A 14529-nucleotide genomic window follows, 5' to 3' on the forward strand; every position below is an offset into this window, starting at 1 on the left:
CCTTAGCATTCTGTTAGGTTTTATTTCAACATCAGATGGACACTGGAAGTATTGTTTATGGTGAAACATGTAGCCCTTTCTTCAGCGCAGTGCTCAGCTTTGAACCTTTTACAATTCAAAAGCCATTCAAATTTACATTTTAGCACTTATCAAGACTGAAATTTGAGTTGGTACTACCTCTAATTCAGTTTGCTTTTGTCTTGCTATAATTCTTCATAGTCCCATGTGAATTCTGCTAAATCATACCATCTAGCATTGTAAGCAAGAGCTGCTGCCCTGACACTAACTCTTCCAGGCATTTAATAAACAGACCATACAGCATTTAATACTAAAGTGCATTAACTATGAAAAGCAGTGTCACTTTACTTCTCCTATGTTTCTGTCTGATAGGTAGAGGTTGACTGAATGATATTTGCCTCTCACCTCATAATTACTTCTTAACTGACTTTTAACCCATATTCACACAGGCAATTGCACTGGCACCATGGAGAGAAGGGTGAGCTGTCTCTAAGGGGAGCGAGGCAACTCAGGGCAGTAGTTTTGAAATTCATTTTGCCTCCTGATAAACTGTAATGTCCATTTGTGCATTCGGTTTTGTTTGTATGTCTTCAAGAGAGATGTGTAAAAGCACTATTGCAAGCCTTAAAAAAAAAGGGTCTTTGATTTCTCTTTTACTCTGCTGAACTGACAGATGCTAAAAATATTGAGTGAAATGCAATCTGTCATTACAGAAACAGTGTTACTGATACACTATTTTATCATGATGATCTAGTCTTGGTGGTTTATTTCTTTATATTATTACCATTCTTGCAACCTCTTTGTCTGACACAGTAATTTTTTTTAATGTCCTTGATTGCCCTGAAGCTTTTAAGAATATATAGCTACAAGACTAATTCGGTGCCTCCAGTAAAATATCTGTATTTAATGAAAACAGGTCATTAAGTTGATGCCAACAACTGAGCCATGCCCACTGCATTTTCCTCACAACAGTGGACCTAATGAGTTACTTGGATTTTTTTGTTTGTTTTACGTTTAAGATTTTGATTCTACCCTTGCATACAACGACTGACTTCGAGCCTTGCACAAAAAACCCTCACTTCTGTTTTCTGAGGTTGTCTGGGCAATCTCAGAAAACAGAAGCTGAACACAGTGTGAAAACACTAGCTCTTCCTAGTGGAGCTGCAAGAATCAAGGCTAAACTGACATATACACTGTGGTGCATCTCTAGAAAGACAATAGGTCACTGAAGACCAGCGAGTGGAGGATGGCTCAAGGGAGCTGCTTAGAAAATGAAAGGACAAGGAGATGTTTCCTGCCAGTTTAAAAAAGATTAAGGAGCTGACTTTGGAAAGTCTTTACTTGATGAAAACAAGCCAGAGTGCTTCCTGCCAGAAGTGAAAAACAGAGATACACTTAAAGATAAACCCTAAGGTGCTGCAAAACCCAGCAAAGTATTTCCCCAGGCTTCCTCTGCTGAATACAGTGGAAGACAGTCACATTGCTTGGTTCCATACCCTTAGATATTTGCTTTTCTAGTTAATGTCAGCAACTACAATTTCCCTTTTACTGACTGATTTCCCATTCTTTGTGGCTCTCCCAACAGCAGCATTTAAAACGTGAAATCTGTTTCTTTTCCTTCACTTAGAAAGAATGGCATTCAGCTGGCCTGACTTTTCCTCATGGATCTCATTTTGTTCCATACTTTGCAAGCCTCAGTGATAATATTTTTAAGTAGTACCCATGAAACATCCAAAGATAGTATTTCACTTAGTTTTTACTCTCAGACCTATTCCATTAACTTTTTCTTAATACAGGAATCTCCTCTGAAGTTTAGTCATTACTCTGCCAGTTCATGGCATCTTACTCCCTCTTCAGAAAGAGAACTGAATTATACCTAGTTGCTGTATTAGTGTCTGCCAGAGTTCAAACTCTTAAATGACTTTGTGCACCTAAATTTCTATTTCCACACAACAAGTTAGAACACTGGGTAAAAAAAAAAAAAAAAAATCCTACTCTGTCTTTAAAGTATTTCTAGTTCTGCCATTTCCATTGGTGGAAAATTTGCCTTTCCTTTCTCACTCAGAAGGCGTAAGTATCATGTTATCATCAACCTCAAAACTTCATAAAGAATAATCTCTGCAGGTAGCTTATGGATAGAAAAGGTTGCAGAAGAACTACTTTTCATCATAATGAAAGCTAAAGTGAATGAATTATGTGAGCAAAATAATCATTCCTTTAATTCTGAGGCAAACACTATCTTGTTTTCCAAGAAAAATGAAAATGTTTTCCAGTAAAAGAAATGGACCTCCACCAAACTGAATAAACTCTCTTTTTCCTTCTCTCTTTGTAAATGACAAAGTTTGGACTTATTCTTCACCCCAAAAAACATACTCAGAAATGACTGACTGTTGCAGTATGTTTTTATTTAGCAGGTTATTGTTTGATTTGTACTTTGGTAGTCCTTCTGGGGTTTTTTTCTCTCCCTGAGGGACACAGACCTGCCTTCCTTTTCAATTGAGCCAGGTGTCAGTTTATCTGTTTGTTACTTAGTTACTTTTCTGCCAAGTTTCAAACCCCTTCCTCCCACATCCAGTTGTTAACCCCTCCTGTCCCAAGCAGTTTTCCTCCCTTGTATCCCTTGCCCTTGTGTTCCACCCCCACTGCTCTTGATTAGTTGAACGTTGTATCCGTCCTTGAGACCTGCCCCCCTTTATAAGCTGCTGTTTGCCCCCAGTTCCTGGCCTGGGACCCTGAGATGGGGGAGTGTAACATCAAATAAAGTAACCCAGTGCCACCCCAGGCCCGTGCTGCTGTTGTGGCCCTTTTTGTTCCGCGCTGCGCCTCCCCTGGTAGCTGGGATTCTGCAGAGCCCCGAAAGAAGGGGACTGTTGCCCCCCCAGTGTCACCATCTAGCTGAGACATGTGACAAACTGACCATTTTACAGAACAGAATAACCAGTAAAATAATCCTGGCTCAAAAGTCTAGGCACTGCTGGTTATACTTAAAAAGAGAGGGGTAAGATTTATGCTGTTACTAGTAAAAACTAGCAAAACGTTGTTAGTCCGAAGCAGTCTTCAAAAAATCCAGGTGTTTGTTGTTTGATTTGAGTCAAAAAATAACCCCTTCTATTAATCAACTAGACCAGTTTCATGTTATTTCTCCCACTCAAGGCTGACCGTAGTTCCTGCCTTTTGTGCTTCCTTCCTTCAGCTTTACTCTCTCAAAAGGTACTTGCTTGGTAAGACGCTTGCAAACCTTTCCAGCGACATTTCATCCACAGGTGCTCCAGTAACTGATGTAATGGCTAACCTTACAAGGCCTTAAGGTAGTAACACAGTTAGTTCATATAATCCTATTTTCCAGTCAAATTTGAAACCAACTTCTGAGTTAGTAACTACCGTGTGATTTTTTTATGCAGGCAATGAGATTCAACTATCACATCTCAGCGCCTACTTCTGAGTTATTCTACAGAGAGAGTCAGGAAAATGAAACATTATACCCCTGTGTGACAGCTGCACTGTGATGAGGCGGCAGAAATCATGCAAAATGGTACAAGGCAGAAGAGAGGCAGAGAGATATGATGATTCCTTGGAACACCCATCACTAGGCTCCTACGGTCTCTGCCACAAAGTGAGAAGAATGAAAACTTGGCTTTAAAGACTCTGCCCACGCTCCCCAAGGACAACATGAATTACAGAGGCTACTATCATTACTTCCTATTATTTGTATGATAGTAGGAGCTAGAAGCTGTAAATCAGACTGGGAGCCCCACTGTGCTAAGAACAGGGCAGGCACACAGCTAAGTAATCTTTGCCACTAAAAGCACACAAGCTAGCTGAGCTAGGCTGTAGGAGGCAGGGGTAGCAATCACAGGGGGAAGGGGGAGGCAAAACCCCCTAAAAAGATGCATCTGCAATACCCAAATAGTTCTACTCTTCCTGCTCTTTTAACTAGCTGGTATCACTCAGCATTTTCAGTTGGCACCACAGCAGAAACAGATCTTCAGGAGGGATTTGAGGGACTTACAAATGTTATAGGGGTGTTTCAAGGAAGGAATCAACATAAAGCTTCATTAACATAAAGGTAGGAAAAGCAAAGTTTCCAAAAGTAAGGGGCTGAGATAAAAGGCAGTATACAAAGTAAGAAAGAATGCTGATATGCCTGTCTTGGTATGAAAACAGGTGTTCCACAGAGGTAGGTCCTTGTAAATGTCAAATAACCAACAGGAAACCCAATCACAAACCTTAATCACAAAACACAATGTAACAGGGCAGCCACACAAAATGTCCTGTTTCCTCCAGAAACACCATTTCTCCCTTCATCATCTCACCCATGACTGCAAAAAATGGTACCCTTATTTATAAATCTGCAGCAGCAGCATAATTCATGCTGTGAGGGAAAAGCCAGTCTGACACGCTTTCAAGTTCATTCCAGATGCCAGGATTTGAGCCTGTCTTGGAGAAGACCCAAAACACATACAGATCTGTAGATGAAATGAATTAAAACCCTGGCTCTTCTGTTTATACTGTAAGAGACTGGCATTCAGTCCTCATCTGCTAGCCAGCATGTATTCTGCTAACAAAGTCTTTGTTCTATTACTCCTGGTAGAACTCCAGCAAGGAGAGGGAGTTCTCCATTGCCATCCTCATTGTTAGCTTTCCAATCAGCGCTCCTCGTTCTCCTTCAAAACTGCAGGTTTTTGTCCATATGGTAGAAGTTATGAGGTGTTGTTGGGCAGGGTACACTTTGTGCCAGAAGGTGGTTTTGATCAGCATTTTTTCAGTTTTCTCTCTAGCCTATGTGTTGAATATATTATTTTGGAAATGTGGCAAGAGTAAGGTCTGTTTACTTCTCTTTTTACAATATTCCTTTCTGTTCCTGGTTTCTCTTGGAAATGCTTTTTCTACTTTTTGTACATGGCAGAGACAATGTTTTCATTCTATTTTGTTAAACATAAGAGTCATTTAAGTGTTGAAATCAACATAGTCTGACTTTCCTCCTATGTTGTGCTCACCACTCAGTTTTTTTGAAGTCTGGGAAGGAGGGCAAGCAGCACTTACATTTTCGCAGGAGGTTATTTTCTTTGCAATTTATGATCATCATCACAATACATATTGCTGTGTACGTATCCTCTTTGCCCAGAAAAATGTTTCTGTATTTCCTAAGGACCATCATGTTGATTTGGAATATTTTTTATTTGGTGTTTTTAAATACAGAATTGTTAGAAGGTCTGTGGTAAGAAGGGAGTATAAAAATAAGGCTCTGCTGTGAAACAATAGTTATGAATTATTAATTTTGTTTGTGATATTCTTTAGGAAAATGTAAATATAAGTGACAAAGAACTGCATGAAAAGACATGCAAAGAACTATTTCACTGATGAATTCGATTCATTTAACTGACTATCACATGAACTGTGTCTCTCACTGGTGGATGATTCATGTTCATGTATGCGAGCAGGAAAACTATTTTGGTTAAACATCTGCATTTCTGGTTGTCAGGAATAACAGCATTCTTTACAAAACATGCCTAAAACAAATGAAATTCCCAGTTTGACTTTTGGTCTCATCACAATCTATTGGTCTCATCACAAACTATTTTTAACAGGATTTTAATCCAGACTATTTAGACTGGATTTTTTTCTGGAGACTGTGGTTTTAAAAAAAAAAAACTTATGTAAGCAAGTGTTGATAAACAGCTCATTTCTCCTTTGAAACAAAGCCACCATCCTTTCTACTAGCTCCTCTTTGCTTTTTTCATTTAAGCAAAGAAACTTAAATAATTAAAATTCATAAATATTGTCCTCTCTTGTGGGCACCCAAGGAGCTGGAAGTCCTCATTCATTTGAGAAAAAAGCATAAGGCCTCACACTTTAACAGCATTAAGATCATTAAGGGATGTTTAAAGCACACTCAAAAGCTGCACCATAACCAGAAATTATTAACAAGTCTCAAATATACAGACACAGTGTATCTCCTTCTTGGAAATAAATAATTTACTAAGGAATAAAAGTATTAAAGGCTTTGGAACCTTAAGCTTTCAAATGACCCTAAAGGGTACTTCCACACACTTCAGTCTATTTTATAAAGAAAAAAAAGGATGGTTACATATTTATAAGTACTCACTATGTGTGGCCAAAGAAGAAGCCACAATAGAACACACCGCAGACCTCTATGCCAAAAAATGGAAAAGTCATGGCAGCATATATGAAAACAGCTCCCACCACTGAAATAAAAGTTGAAATCCTCCTGACTTCTGTGGAAAGATGAAACTGGGCTTCTTTACCAACTACTCTCTGACTGCACAAACACAACAATCACCAGTATGATGAGACACACATTTCTAATCAAGGTTGACTGAGGAGTAATGAGAATATACTTGCATCATATTAGCTGTATGCATGTAGGAATCATACTGAATATGGATAAGGAGGTCTGAGAACAGAAGCACCAACAAGGGCTGAAATGGCAGGTTTTGAATGTAGGGCTTGCTCCCAGCTGATTCTCTGTGAAAGATGTTCCACTTGCAGCCACTGGAAGTGCAATTGCATCTTACAGCCCTGACTTCTGTGAACAAGAAGTCATAGAAGTACATAATGTACAACAAAGGTAGCCTTTAGACCTGAAAAGTTTGCTTTTATGGTTCTCTATACAACCTCAAATCAACAGTACTCATGGGAGAAGAAAAACTCTCTCAAATTAGTTTTAAGGAAATGAAAGCAGTCTGGATTGATCCCTTCCATACCTAAAACATTTTCTAAGCAAGTCAGCACCACTTTCAGGCCATCACTCTAGAAGAAGTGGACAATTTACCATCAGGCCCACCAAATGTATTTGACTTTCACCTATTTCTGAAGGAGACCTCTTGTTGACTCCCATGCTTTCAACACTAGATCTACTCCTGAAAGTATACTGAGACATGACAAGACACATTCAACACCATTAAGAATTTATTTCAGCTGTTTTCTAGAAACAGAAAGGTGTGGATTTGGAGACTGAAGAGGACTCTGCCCTCTTCAAGGGAGATAAAATCGGTTTTCTAGTACTCAACTGGCTTCTATCAAGTAGGGAAGATGTGAAATCAGATCACAGTAATGTTTCTGGAGCTGACCTACTCAAGGGGAAACTCAGGTACAAAAGTAGATGCTTTTAGCCTGGACAAACACAGCTGTTTTATTTTCCATCCCTGAATGGAAGGGATCACATCCAGCATGGGGACAAAACAACCTGAAGCTATGGGTAAGAAGTAGCAGAGTGAGGTATCATCTCCTGATCTCGCTGTCAGCCAAGGACTTAAGCAGAGGAACACAAATGAACAGCTCCAAATGGAAAGTCAGCGCAGGCTTGGTTGCTTTGCCACAAGCAGGAGAGGGCCGAGGGTAATGTAGTATAGGTGACCCTGTGGGAGGTCTGAACACTCATGGATGTTCTGGCCTGGGCTGCCACTGGCTCAGAGATGAGGCTGACATTCCTGGTGACTTACACTACCAACCTCCCTTCACACTGCAATCCTTATGAAGGATTCTGATTCTTCAGAAATCCTTCAAAAACAATCACACTTGGAATTTACTTTTCATTTTTCACCACCTACACATTTTCCTGGAAGAAAACATGACATAATTATGAACATAGAATGAACATAGTTCATTCTATTAACAAATAAATGGAATTCTACATGTAATGATGCATGAAGAAATAGAAAATAGAAAAATATGCTTGTGATAAATTTATAAAAAGTAGGAAAAAAGACTCAAAACATTTTTTCTTTAAAAGCATTTCAGGGGCAACACTGTTTGGGGACAGGAAGGTCACACAGAAGAACTGGAAAGCAGAATCAGCGCCACAAAGGAAATATAATTCCACAAAATTCTAAATTTGTCTTTGTGCCAATACAGTGTAGCAGTTCTTTTGTTCACATTTCAGAAATTTTTACAGTATTGCCAATAAAAAAACCCTATTGAGACTGAAATAATTTTGAATGCACCAATATTCTAGTACAGGGACAAGAATAGACTAGGCCTCCTCTGAATAGTTATCACTGATTAACATTTTGGTTTTCATTTATTTCCTGGAGGTTTTAGGGGTTAAAGGAAAATCTCCACTTGTCCTACAAGATTAAGAATGCCTTGAACAGTCATTTTTATGATCAGCTCTTTTCACTTTTAATTATTGACACATTTACTCATTTACCAGAAGCAGTCTAATTCAATAACAGCATACTGAAAAGTGCCACTATTTAGCTTCAAAAAGGTTTATAGAATTTTTTTTTTTTGCTTCTGACCAATTAGAATTTACTATTTTTCCTCAATTTTTCACTTGTGCTTCCAATGTTAATTCGAAAGTTTAAACAGAACCTGATAGTACTTATTTCCCCTCTTGACAGCTTAAAACCATGCCAGACACCAACTCCTGGTCACTTTTATGGAAAACTGTGACTCAACTTTCATTTGCATGGAATCTTCTATGTACACAAAAACTTCCTAGTGGTCAACACTGACAGAAAATCAGATGAAGAGAAGGAAATGAATATTCAAAATTTTTGAAAAAGGAAGACTTTTAAATGCATAGATACATCTGAGTGCTTTTCTCAGAGCTCTAAAATCATTGGTTCTTGCAGTCAAACTCCCATTAGTGCAGAGAAGAACATTTTCAATATATTGTCTGAAGAAGGTGTTAAAAACTCGTCAATAACTGCAGTTATGGCTTGCACAGTGCTGAATTGTTACTCCAAGCAGACAATTGTGGCTCAGATACTTATTCAAATTTAAGCTAATTCAATGAAATTAAACTGAGTGAATTGCTGAAACATTATTTTGTCCAAGATGGTATGTTCTGTAACTTATGTTTAAAGTTGACAGTATCACTCTCCTCTTTGCTGCCCTACTCTGTTTAACTGTAACACATCTGAATGCTCACCTGCACATTAAAACAGAGGCAATCCACATAATATTGCCTTAAAAACATTTGTCAAACTCTCCAGTGGTACAAACACCGGATTTGCAGACTCCAAGAACTACAGATTATTTAACCACATTTTATTTCAAGTTAAAATTCAAATTGCTTAGCATTTTATGAATACAGATAGGAAACACTGAAATTCACAGGGTTTTTTAGTCACTACTTATAGCTCTGAGTTTCTTTGTCTTCCCTTTGTCTCTCCTTAATTTTTCATTGTGATACATACAAAACTCTGTTTCAAATGTAAAAAACAGAGGCATATTTTTTTAATACAGAAATGAAGTAACACACTATATGACAGCTATGATCTAAAAATTACCTACTGTTATTTTTGCATTGTTTCTGTTCTCTGTACATTGCTGATGTTGAACCATTTTGAAGTAGGTGTGATACTGACCAGAACCAGTACTAAACAGATGACAGAGATTCCTCCAGTTTGTTAAGAATTTATCCTGGTCATTTCATTCATATAATTACTTTCATGACTGGGTTTTATGCTTCCATTCTCTGTAATGTGATTAAGAAAAGCTCCCTCTCCTCCCAGCCCAATCTCAAATAGCCTCAAAGATATCCTGACATGAAGACATGTGTAATCCTTACACATTACTAAGAGAATAGATTATTTTTCAAGCTAGGATGAACCAAACAGACCCATCTTAAGTGGACTACATTAAATTTGGATGACTCTTGTCACAAAGGAGATATTAGACGCTTGGAATCATATTTTTCTCTCAGGTATGAACTGGAATACTCAAACTTCCAGATTGGTTTTGTACTTGGGGGATGTAAGACAGCTCCTGCAATGACTGACTATTACTTCTGTGGCAGCAAATTTTTTGATTGCCCTGAATAAAAGACAAACTGTTTCTACAGTGGAAAACATACCTAACTAGGCTACTTGTCCTTCCTAAAGGGTAGGGAAAGGTTGATACTTTCTTCTAGTTCATGGGATCTTCTCCAGCTGTTCCTGTCCCAGATCTGTAACACAGTGGCTCTGGGGATGCAGTGCCAGGACAGCTGAAAAAGCCACTCCCTCTTGGCCAACCAGAAGCATCAATGGCCAGAGAAAAACTACACTGATAACTGACTTCTAATCAAGTTGGGCTCTTTATTGTGTACAGATATCAATGGCTTTAATTTGTATTATGGGTTAGTTCACCATTTGAGAAATGTTATTAGCATTATTTTTAGGCCTTCTTTGTCTTATTCTTAAACTTCAGCTCTTCTTCAGTTGCTCTGTGGAAAATGTACTTATGCTTAAAAGCACAGATGCTTTGGCTGCACTGTCTTACAGAAAACCTGACATTTGACTCTGTAACATACTAGGGGAAATAAAAGGAAGAAAAGGAAGCAGCAACTCCCATGGCACTCCTGTATCCTCTTAACATTTTCTTGTAACTATACTGTTTTATAGATGAAACTGTCACTGCAAAAATGACAAATATAACACATAAAAGAACAAAAATGGGCAATAAATCACAAGTGACACTTCAGCCCATTGAAATGCATTCAGTCAGTGCTGCAGAAAGTAGGAACATTTCCTTGTTTTTCATTCTGCCCAGATGAGAAGAGGACCAGAATCCTTGAACAATTGGTACAACAATCATTGGGGCCATCACATAAAAAAGGGCTTAGAATTTCACTTTGGAAAGGCAGATCCATTCTCATTCTGCTTTCCTTGTCACTTATCTTGCAACAGCACTGCAATATGGCTTTGACTTTACAGCACACAGGTGCTTATTCTCCCCTGGATAACTATCCACAACTCCAACTAATGCAAATGTTGCCCAGAAGTATCAAGACAAGAATAAACTTCTAAAGTAATGTATTGAACCTACAGATAGACATACCTGCCCATAGGTTTGTTATTACAGACTCAACTAAGAAATAGTGGGTTCTACATTGCCCAAAATAGCACTTCAAGTTTTAGCATGCCAGAGTACATCTAAATCAATGTTACATGGTCCAGGATGGAGAAAAAATGAATGTCAAAGTCTGCCCAGTACATGCTGTTATACCTCAGATGCACTGTAAAGCAAAACCATCGAGGTAAATAGCAAAACACACTTTCTCAAATTTATGCTGTTGGTTTTTGTGTTAATAAACAAACTGTGGTTTCAGTAATGCAGTACAAAACTGGAGTAAATCTCTTGACATAAAAAAAAAAAAAATCCACAAAGTTGTGATTTAATCAAAGATTTCAGTTTATTTTTTTCACTTTTACAGTGGAATGGCTGAGAACAGAATGTGACCCAGAACACTGAAATAAATCTTGCTATGTACTGAATGCACATCTTAAGAAATGTGTATATTTTATTATGGTGCTAACTTCATAAGGGAGAAGAAAATTACTAGGATTATTTTATGACTGCTTTTAACTTGTTTATAAAATATGGAGATCATCTAGACCTTAAGGTGTGCAGGACAAAACTAATTCGTTTTAAGCTTCTGCCCCTATCTTTTACAAAAAAAAAAAAGGCCTTCCCAATCATTAAGCAACAGTTATTTTACAAAACTTCTGACAGATCCTGCTGCATTTGATTTGTACCAAGAATTTAATGTATGAAGAATGTACAATACAGAGCTCTCTCTTGCAGCTGGATGTGTAATTACAATGGGTCGTAAAAAGGGCGTTCTATGGAAATCAGTCTTAATGATATCCAGCAAAGTAGTGGCTGCTCCACTAAATCACAAATGGAAATACTTTAATTCAAATACAAGTAGCTCAGACATATTTCAACAATTAAGTAAATGCCTGACAGAATGAACACCCTAATCATGATTCCAAGCATGCTGTTTTATCAGAATGCAGAGAACAAAATATATGAGGGCCAAGTGAATACCAAATATGGCCAATTTAAACCTATTAGATGAAGTGTCTCTTACAGAATACTGAAACAAACTGCAAATGATTTCAGTATTTCTCAAAAAGATGGATTTTTTATTCAACTTTGAAGTTAAGACTATACAAACACAGTTTTATGTGGTAAGTTTTCTGATAACATTCTACATGATTTCAATCGTAAGTTAAACTGTATTTGTTATGAAGACATGGAGACAGTATCATGAGTACTACCATGCTTCATGTATACATAATCTTTTTTCCTTGAACACAGGTGTAAGATATTAGATATTCTCTGTCTGTTGAAGGACAGGGTCAATTGAGTAGATTTCAAGTTAGTTACTTTTTGTAAGGTAACACTGATAGCTAAACACTATCCCCAAATTTGAATTCCTTAGCTACTACACTATTGGATCACTGATAATTACGTATTGACTAAACACTGATTTTCCTGTTTTGGCTTCCAAGAGTCAAAATCATACAGTTGCTTTCACACTTTGTTATCTTATTCTATAACTCAAGGACAACTACACTTTAGGTATTTAAGTGCAAGGAAAAGTTCTCTTCGCTACGGGCTGCAAAGGCAACCTGGAGTGGCTGTCAAGATATTCAGGGCAACTAGCCTGTAATCCTTTAAATGGAAGACCTGTTATTTTTATATGAAAAAGGAAGGAGAATGGAAGGACAAAGAGAAATTAATAATGCATTGTTTATCAACTGCACCAGTAAGAGGCAAGACAATGATGACAAGGATGGAGGAAATAAGTGCAAGCAGAATTAGCTTGAAAGCTGAGCTGTATTATCATGATATTTGTGAAGACGAAGACCTTTCAAATTTGGTAACGATATTCAGGAATGCAGCCAAGATTTTAAATTTTCATTATGCAAGAAGCATCAACTTTCAATGTAAAGAAACCCGAAAATGCCATCCTTGACCTTCCCACTGCCGCTTATGTATCTCCTCAAATGCTAAAAGATGAAAGTAATTTCTTGATCTCAAATATAATTACTTTGGTTCTGAGCAAAGAAGTGAGGAAAAAGCACTGAACAGAAAATGCTAAGTGACATTTAACAGTTACAGCTGTAGGGCTTGTGGTAACTACAGTTAGAAACAGCCCTGTACTTTCACATAAACAAATCCTTTCACATGGAAATCCTTTCCACAGTCTTGAAATTTATAGGAGAGAAATGTGGGGACAATCTGTATCATTCTCAGCTCCCTCATGTGTGGTCCAGTTACTGTAAACCTCCTTTAAGAAAGCCTTTGTGCTTCTCATGGGTACTGCAGATCCCATTACTGCTGTACTGCCCTGAAGTTGAAAAGACTGCCCTAAGGACCCCTAGACAGGATGTCTCCCTAGAAAAACAGGAATTCTTGTTGCTGTCATGGGACAACCGTGTGGGCTGGATGAGGTTTCTTTGCTTGCTACTGCAGTTCTGGCAAAGGAGGAGGAAGATGTTTCTTTCCTTTTGAGCACAGTCTTTCAAACATAAGATGGGGGTGGGAAGATGAATGAGGGTATTTCAAAGGCTTTCAATACATTTCACAAATAGCTATAAATGCTGTCGGCGGGTATAATCTGATATGGTTTTTTTCACTACAAAATTAGATTCTGAAAGAACATTTTTATTTTCTTTTCAAGAAAAAGGAAACAAATTTCACAGATCTGACAGACAACCATAGACTGCCAATGCCACCAGTGACAAAGCAATGAAGTAAATCCTATGTTAGCCAGCTATCCATATCTCTTTATAGCCAGCTAGCCATATCTCTTTTCTCTCACTGTTAAGTACTGTGGTCATCTTCGTGTGGAACAGGCATGTCTCCAGTGTTATCTATAGCTACCCAGTTTTGCATTGAAATAAAAAAACCAAAACATGAGAAGAGAAACATTTCAATCTCCACATGGAAAAATATAGCTTATTTGAATCCTGTAATAAAGAAATCAAAACTTTAAATTCAAGGATATGGAAGAGATCCTGTCTCTTCAATGCTTTATTTGAATTGTCAAGTAAAAATTAACTGAGGTATAAATATGTATGCAGACACATCTTCTGCCAAGCAGCAGTAACAAGAACAAGCTACTTAATGGCATTGTAAGTATGTTATTCTGGTTAGTTCATACATTATTAGAAAATAAAAGTATACCATGCAGCAATTTTGTCTTGATTGACAAGGTAACTTGGGCATTATGGATCACTCAGCTTTGTTATTATAACACATACCCCAGAATTAAAAGCTGGAGCAGACATGTCACTAATCCTCTTATCTTAAGCTGAATCATTTAACTGCCTCTTATTTACTGTAGCAGTATCCAGATACCAGTCATCTGAACTTCTCTCTTAGGTAACAATGTGCTTTCCCAAGGAACTATGCCAGTATTCTTCAAAAAGGCAAAGATTTATCATATGCTAAAAGCTGATGGACTAGGTTTACTTCCCCCACTAGGTATTTCATCACTTCTGGTTCTAGAGTTTTAGTGCTCTTTGGTTCTCTGAAAATAAAAACGATTGCAAATCCCTGAAAGGTTTTAGGCACAGGTTTCTTTTCTGACAAAATCAATCATTTCCTCAGGTTCCCAAAGGTGTTCTAGCATATTTGGAGCCATCCTTCAAGCCATATACAGCTTAGTAATGGTTCCATTTGAATACTGAGTTTTCTTTGACAATTAGATTTTAAATTATTAAGTCTTGCTCATTCTCATATGTCACATTCTATGTTGTTTTATTT

The 14529-nt window shown here is 37.7% G+C and overlaps 1 protein-coding gene across 10 annotated transcripts in view; it reads right to left on the minus strand.

Moving 5' to 3' along the window:
* The window catches only part of PTPRM (protein tyrosine phosphatase receptor type M), a 443590-nt gene that overhangs the window by 156310 nt on the left and 272751 nt on the right, over positions 1-14529 (minus strand). The gene's annotated exons all lie outside the window — the stretch shown is intronic.

This window comes from Haemorhous mexicanus, chromosome 1, assembly GCF_027477595.1.
Source record: "Haemorhous mexicanus isolate bHaeMex1 chromosome 1, bHaeMex1.pri, whole genome shotgun sequence".
Taxonomy (NCBI): Eukaryota; Metazoa; Chordata; class Aves; order Passeriformes; family Fringillidae; genus Haemorhous; species Haemorhous mexicanus.